The following is an 8,908-nucleotide window of genomic DNA, read 5'->3' as shown; positions in this document are numbered from 1 at the left end:
TGTTCATACACAGAGAGCTGGCTTCATGGCTGATGAATCTAACATGTTCATATACAGAGAGCTAGCTAAATGCCAGACAAGTCCAATATGTACATATACAGAGAGCTACCTACATGGCAATCAGTCCAACATATCCATGTACAGAGAGCTAGCTACATGTCAGATGAGTCTAAAATGTCCATATACAGACAGCTAGCTACATGGCAGAGTAGTGCAACATTTCCATATACAGAGTTCTAGGTACATGGAAGAGTAGTCCAACATGTCCATTTACAGAGTACTAGCTACATGGCTGATGATCAAACATGTGCATATATTGAGAGTTAGCTACCAGGCAGATAAATCTAACATGTGTATATTTAGAGGGCTCACTAGAAGGCAGATGAGTCCAATATGTTCATAGACAGAGAGATGGTTAAATGGCAGATGAGTCCAACATGTCCATATACTGACACTTAGCTACATGGTTGATGACTCCAACATGTGTATATTTAGAGGGCTTGCTACAAGACAGATCATACCAACTTGTTCATACACAGAGAGCTGGCTTCATGGCTGATGAATCTAACATGTTCATATCCTGAGAGCTACCTACATGGCAGACAGGTCCTATATGTTCATATACAAAGAGTTACCTAAATGGCAGATAAGTCCAACATATCCATGTACAGAGGGATAGCTACATGGCAGACGAATCCAAAATGTACATATACAGAGAGCTAGCTACAAGGCAGAGTAGTGCAACATTTCCATATACAGACTTCTAGCTACATGGCAGATGAGTCCAACATGTCGCTATACTGAGACTTGGCTACATTGCAGATGAATCCAATATGTGCATATTTAGAGGGTTTGCTACAAGGCAGATGTGTCCAACATGTTCATACACAGAGTGCTGGCTACATGGCTTATGAGTACAACATGTCTATATACAGAGAGCTAGCTACATGGCACACAAGTCCAATATGTTCATATACAGAGAGCTACCAACATGGCATATCAGTCCATCATATCCATGTACAGAGACCCAGCTACATGGCAGAAAAGTTCAAAATGTACATATATAGATAGCTAGCTACATGTCAGAGTAGTGCAACATTTCCATATACAGATTTCTACCTACATGGCAGATGAGTCAAAGGTGTACATATAATGAGAGCTAGGTACATGACAAATGAATCCAACCTGTGTATATATAGAGAGTAACTACAAGTCAATTGAGTCCAAGATGTCCATATACAGAGTTCTTGCTACATGGTATATGAGACCAACTTGTCCTATATGTTCACATACAGAGAGCTACCTAAATGGCAGATCAGTGCAACATATCCATGTACAGAGAGATAGCTACATGGCAGATGAGTCCAAAATGTACCTATATAAAGAGATAGCTACATGGCAGAGTAATGCAACATTTCCACATACAGTGTTCTAGCTACATGGCATATGAGTCCAACGTGTCAATATACTGTGAGCTAGCTGCATGGCAGAGCAGTCCAACATGTCCATATAGAGAATTCTAGCTATATGGCAGATAAGTCCAACCTGTCCATATACTGAAAGTTAGTTTTATGGCAGAGTAGACCAACATGTCCATATACAGAGTACTTGTAACATGGCTAATGAATCCAACATGTGCTTATACTGAGAGTTAGCTACATGGCAGATGAGCCGAACATGTGTATATTAGAGGGCTCGTAAGAAGGCAAATGAGTCCAAGATGTTCATATACAGAGAGCTGGCTACATGCTGATGAGTCAAACATGTGCATATCCTGAGAGCTAGCTACATGGCAGACAAGTCCTATATGTTCATATAGAGAGAGCTACCTACATGGCAGATCAGTCCAACATATCCATGTACAGAGAGATAGTTTCAGGGCAGATGAGTCCAAAATGGACATATAGAGAGAGCTAGCTACATGGCAATGTACTGCAACATTTCCATATAAAGTGTTCTAGCTACATGGCAGATGAGTCCAACATGTCCATATACAGAGAGGTAGCTACATGGGAGAGTAGACCAACATGTCAATATACAGGGATCTAGCTACATGGTAGATGAGTCCAAAATGTCCATATACTGAGAGTTATCTACTTTTCAAATGAGTCCAATATGTGTATATTTAGAGGACTACTTACAAGGCAACATGTTCATACACAAAGAGCTGGCTACGTGGCAGATGAGTCCATCATGACCATACACTGAGAGTTAGCTATGTGGCCAATGAGTACACCATGTGTGCATTTAGAAGGCTAGCTACATGACAGACAAATCCAATATCTTCAAACACAGAGAGCTTCCCACATATAGATCAGTCCATCATATCGATGTACAGAAGCCTAACTACATGGTAGATGAATCTAAAATGTCCATATTCAGAGAGCTAGCTACATGGCAGAGTAGTGCAAAATTTCCATATACAGAGTTCTAGCTACATGGAATATGAGTCCAACGTATCCATGTACAGAGAGTTAGGAACATGGCAGAGTAGTGCAACATTTCCATATACAGTGTTCTAGCTACATGGCAGAGTAGTCCATCATGTCCATATAAAGAGTACAGCTACATTGCAGATGAGTCCAAAATGTACATATATTGAGAGTTAGCTACATGGCAGATGAGTACAACATGTGTATATATAGAAGACAACCTACAAAGCAGATTAGTCCAACATATTCATACAGAGAAAGATGGCTATATGGCTGAACAGTCCAATATTTCCTTATACTGAGAGCTTGACACATGAAAGACAAGTCCAATATGTTCATATACAGAGAGCTACTACATGGCAGACCAGTGAAAAAATATCCATGCAAAGAGAAGAAGCTACATGGCAGACATGTCCAATATATTATATACAGAGAGCTACCTACATGGCAGATCAGTGCAACATATCCATGCACAGAGAGCTAGCTACATGAAAGATGAGTCCAAAATGTCCATATACAGAGAGCTAGCTACATGGTAGAGTAGTGCAACATTTCCATATACAGTGTTCTAGCTACATGGCAGATGAGTCCAACATGTCCATATACTGGGGGTTAGCTACATGGAACATCAGAACAACATGTATATATATAGAGGGATAGCAACAAGGCAGATGAGTCCAACATGTTCATAAAGAGAGAGCTGCGTACATGGCTGATTAGTCCAACTCATCCATATATAGAGAGCTACCTACATGGCATATCAGTCCAATATTTCCTTTCTCAGAGAACTAGCTACATGGCAGACAAGTCTACAATGTCCATATTCAGAGAGCAAGCTACATGGCAGAATAGTGCAACATTTTCATATACAGATTTCCAGTTAAATAGAAGATGAGTACAACATGTCCATATACTGAGAGCTAACAACATGACAGAGTAGTCTAAGGTGTCCATATACAGAGTACTACCTACATGGCAGATGAGACCACATGTCCATATACTGAGTGTGAGCTATATGGCAGAGGAGTCCAACATGTGTATATATAGAGGACTAGCTACAAGGCAGATGAGTCCAACATGTCCATATACAGAGTACTAGCACATGGAAGAAGTGTCCAACATGTCCAGAAACTGACAGTTTGCTACTTGGCAGATGAGTCCAACATTTGTATATATAGAGGAATAGCTACAAGACAGATGAGTTCAACATGTTCATACAGAGAGAACAGGCTACAAAGCAAATCAGTCCAACATATCCATGTATTGAGAGACAACTAGATACATGGCAGACAATTCCAAAATGTCCATATAAAAAGAGCTAGCTCCATGGCAGAGTAGTGCAACATTTCCTTATACAGAGTTCTAACTTAATGGCAGAGAAGTCCAATATGTTCATATACAGAGAGCTACCTACATGGCAGATCAGTGCAACATATCCATTCACAGAGAAGTAGCTACATGGAAGATAAGTCAAAAATGTCTATATACATGGCAGAGTAGTGCAACATTATATTGTACAGAGTTCTAGCTGCATGGAAGATGAGGCCAATATGTCCATATACTGAGAGCTAGCTACATAGCAGAGTAGTACTATATGTCCATATATAGAGAAATAGCTACATGGCAGATGAGTCCAACATGTCCATATACTGAGAGTTAGCTACTTGGAATATCAGTCCAACATCTATATATAGAGAGGATAGCAACAAGGCAGATGAGTACAACATATTCATACAGAGAGAGATGGCACATATCTGATGAGTCCAACTAGTCCATATATAGAGAGCTATCTACATGGCAGATCAGTCCAACATATCTATACACTGAGAACTAGCTACATGGCAGAGAAGTCCACAATGTCCATATACAGAGAGCTAGCTTTGTGGCAGAGTATTGCAACATTTCCATATACAGAGATCTAGCTACATAGCAGATGAGTCCAATGTGTCCATAGGGAACTAGTTACTTGACAGAGTAGTAAAAGGTGTCCATATACAGAGTACTAGATAACATGGCAGATGAGACCACATGTCCGTATATTGAGTGTTAGCTACATTGCAGATGAGTCCAACATGTGTATATATAGGCAGATGAGTTCAACATGTTCATAAAGAGAGAGCTGCCTACATGGCTGAAGAGTCCAAAATGACCATAAACAGAGAGCTAGCTACATGGCAGACGAGACCAATATGTTCATATACAGAGAGTTTCCAACATGACAGAGTAATGCAACATTTCCTTATACAGAGTTCTAGCCACATGGTAGATGAGTCCATCGTGTCCATATACAGAGAGCTAGCTACATCACATTGTAGTGCAACATTTCCATATACAGAGTTCTAGCTACATGTCAGAAGAGTCCAATGAGTCTATATACTGGGTGCTATCTACATGACAGAGTAGTCCAAAATGTCCCTATACAGAGTACTAGCTACATGGCATATCAGTCCAACATGTCTCTATACTGATAATTAGATACATGTCAGATGAGTGCAAATGTGTTTATATAGAGGAATAGCTACAAGGCACATGTGTCCAACATGTTCATACAGAGAGAACTGCCTATATGGCTGATGAGTCCAACATGTCCAGATATAGAGAAGTAGATATATGGCAGATGAGTCCAAAATGTCCATGTACAGAGAACTACATCCATGGCAACATTTCCATATACAGAGTTCTAGCTACATGGCAGATAAGTTCAACATGTCCATATACTATGAGTTAGCTAAATGGAACATCAGTTGAACATGTATAGATAGAGAGGGATAGCAACAAGGCAGATGAGTACAACATGTTCATACAGAGAGAGCTGGGTACATGGCTGATGAGTCCAACTAGTCCATATAGAGAGAGCTACCTATATGGCAGATCAATCCAACATTTCCTTGCACAGAGAACTAGCTACATTGAAGACAAGTCCACAATGTCCATATACAGAGAGCTAGTTACATGGCAGAATAGTACAACATTCACATATACAGAGTCCTAGCTACATAGCAGATGAATCCAACAAATCCATATACTGAGAGCTATCTACATGACAGAATAGTCCAAGGTATCCATATACAGAGTACTATCTACGTGGCACATGAGAACACTTCTCGATATATTGAGAGTTAGCTACATGGAAGATGAGTCCAACATGTGTATATATAGAGGAATAGCTACAAGGCAGATGAGTCCAACATGTTCATGCAGAAGAGCTGGCTACATGTCTGAAGAGTCAAACATGTCCATATACAGAGCTCTAGCTACATGCCTGAAGAGTCCAAAATGTCCATATACAGAGAGCTAGCTACATGGCAGACAAGACCCATATGTTCATATACAGAGAGCTACCGACATGACAGATCACTTGAACATATCCATGCACTGAGAGCTAGCTAAATGGTATACGAGTCCAAAATGCCCATATGCAGAGAGCTAGCTACAAGGCAGAGTAGTGCAACATAACCATATACAGAGGTCTAGGTACATGGCAGATGAGTAAAACATGTTCATATACTGAGAGTTAGCTACACGGCAGTTGAGTCCAACATGTGTATATATAGAGGACTAGTTACAAGGCAGATGAGTCCAACATGTCCATACAGAGAAAGCTGCCTACATGGCTGATGAGTCCAAAATGTCCATATAAAGAGAGCTAGCTACATGGCAGACAAGTCAAATATGTTCATATACAGAGAGCTACATACATGGCATATCAGTGCAAAATATCGATGCACAGAGAGGTAGCTACATGGTAGATGAGTCCAAAATGTCCATATACAGAGAGCTAGCTACATGGCAGAGTATTGCAACAAATCCATGTACAGACTTTTAGCTACATGGCAGATTAGTCCAAAATGTCCATATACTGAGAGCGAACAACATAGCAGAGTAGTACTACATGTCCATATATAGAGAACAAGCTACATGACAGATGAGTCCAACATGTCCATATACTTAGAGTTCGCTACACGGCACATCAGTCCAACATGTATATATATATAGAGGGTAGCAACAAGGCAGATGAATACAACATATTAATACAGAGAGAGCTGGTACAAATCTGATGAGTCCAACTAGTCCATATATAGAGAGCTAACTACATGGCAGATCAGTCCAACATTTCCATGAACAGATAACTAGCTTCATGGCTGACAAGTCCACAATGTCCATATACAGAGAGCTAGCTTTGTGGCAGATTAGTGCAACATTTCCATATACAGAGTTCTAGCTACATAGCAGATGAGTATAATGTGTCCATATACTGAGAGCTAGCTACATGACAGAGTCGTAAAAGGTGTCTATATACAGAGTATTAAGTATGTGGCACATGAGTCCAACATGTCCATGTACTGGGTGTTTCCTACATGGCAGATGATTCCAATATGTGTATATATAGAGGACTAGCTACAAGACATATGAGTCCTACATGTTCATACAGAGAGAGCTGGCTACATGTCTGATGAGTACAACATGCCCATATACTGAGAGCTAGCTTCAGGGCAGACGAGTCCAAAATGTCCATATACAGAAGCTAGCTACGTGGCAGAGTAGTGCAACATTTCCATATACAGAGTTCTAGCTACATGGCAGATAAGTCCAACGTGCCCATATCCTGGGTGCTAGCTACATGACAGAGTAGTCAACATGTCCGTATATAGAGTAATAGCTACATGGCATAGGAGTCCAACATGTCTGTATACTGAGAATTAGCTAAATGACATATGAGTCCAACATGTGTATATATAGAGAACTAGCTACAGGGCAGATGAGTCCAACATTTTCATACAGAGAGAGCTGGCTACATGGCTGATGAGTCATACATGTCCATATACAGAGAGCTAGATACATGGCAGACAAGTCCAGTATGATCACATACAGAGAGCTACCTACATGGCAGATCAGTCCAACATATCCATGTACTGAGAGCTAGCTAAATGGCAGACGAGTCCAAAATTTCCATATACATAGAGCTAGCTACATGGCAGAGTAGTGCAAAATTTCCATATATAGAGTTCTAGCTACATGGCACATGAGTCCAACGTGTCCATATACTGCGAGTTAGCTACATTGCAGAGTAGTCCAACATGTCCATATACAGAGTACTAACTACATGGCAGATGAGTCCAACATGTCCATATACTGAGAGTTAGTATATGGCTGATGAATCAAACATGTCCATATACAGAGAGATATCTGCATGGCAGACAAGTCGAATATGTTCCTATACCGAGAGCTACCTACATGGCAGATCAGTCCAATATATCCATGCACAGAGAGCTAGCAATATGGCAGATGAGTCCAAAATGTCCATATACAGAGAGCTAGCTACATGGAAGTGTTGTGAAACATTTCCATATACAGTGTTCTAGCTACATGGCGATGAGTCCAACGTGTCCATGTACTGAGTACTACTTACATGCAGAAGAGTCCAACATGTCCATATACTGAGTATTACCTACATGGCAGATGAGTCCAACATCTGTATATATAGAGGACTAGCTACAAGGCAGATGAGTCCAACATGTTCATATTGAGAGAGCTGATTATATGGCTGATGACTCCAATATGTTCATATACTGAGAGCTAGATACATGACATACAAGTCATTTGTTTTCAAATACAGGGAGATACATACATGGCAGATCAGTCCAACATATCCGTGCACACAGAGCTACCTATATGGCAGATGTGTCCAAAATGCCCATTAACAGAGAGCTAGCTACAAGGCAGAGTAGTGCAACATTTCCATATACAGAGTTCTAGCCACATGGCAGATGAGTCCAACATGTCTATATATTGAGAGCTATCTACATCGCACAATAGTCTAAAATGTCCATATACAGAATAGTAGCTTCATGGCTGATAAGTCGAACATGTCCATATACTGAGAGTTAGCTACATGGCAGATGAGTCCAACATGTGTGTATATAGAGGACTAGTTACAAGACAGATGAGTCCATCATGTTCATACAGAGAGCGCTACCTACATGGCTGAGGAGTCCAACATGTCCATATTCAGAGAGCTATCTACATGGCAGACACAAGGCCAATATGTTCATATACAGAAAGCTACATACATGGCAAATCAGTCCAACATATCCTTACACAGAGAGCTAACTACATTTCAGATGAGTCTAAAAAGTCCATATACAGAGCTAAACACATGGCAGTGCAGTGCAACATTTCCATATACAGAGTTCTAGCTACATGCCAGATGACTCCAATGTGTCCATATACTGTGTGCTAGCTACATGATACAGTAGTCTAACATGTCCTTATTCAAAGTACTTGCTACATGGCACATGAGTCCAACATGTCTGTACACTGAAAATTAGCTACATGACATATGAATTCAACATGTGTATATATAGAGGACTAGCTACTAGGCAGATGAGTTCAATGTGTTCATACAAAGAGATGTGACTACATGGCTGAAGACTCCAATATGTCCATATACTGAGAGCTAGCTACATGGCAGACAA

The sequence above is a fragment of the Chrysochloris asiatica genome, unplaced genomic scaffold (assembly GCF_000296735.1).
Source record: "Chrysochloris asiatica unplaced genomic scaffold, ChrAsi1.0 scaffold00186, whole genome shotgun sequence".
NCBI classification, from domain to species: domain Eukaryota; kingdom Metazoa; phylum Chordata; class Mammalia; order Afrosoricida; family Chrysochloridae; genus Chrysochloris; species Chrysochloris asiatica.
This window is presented reverse-complemented; position numbering follows the sequence as displayed.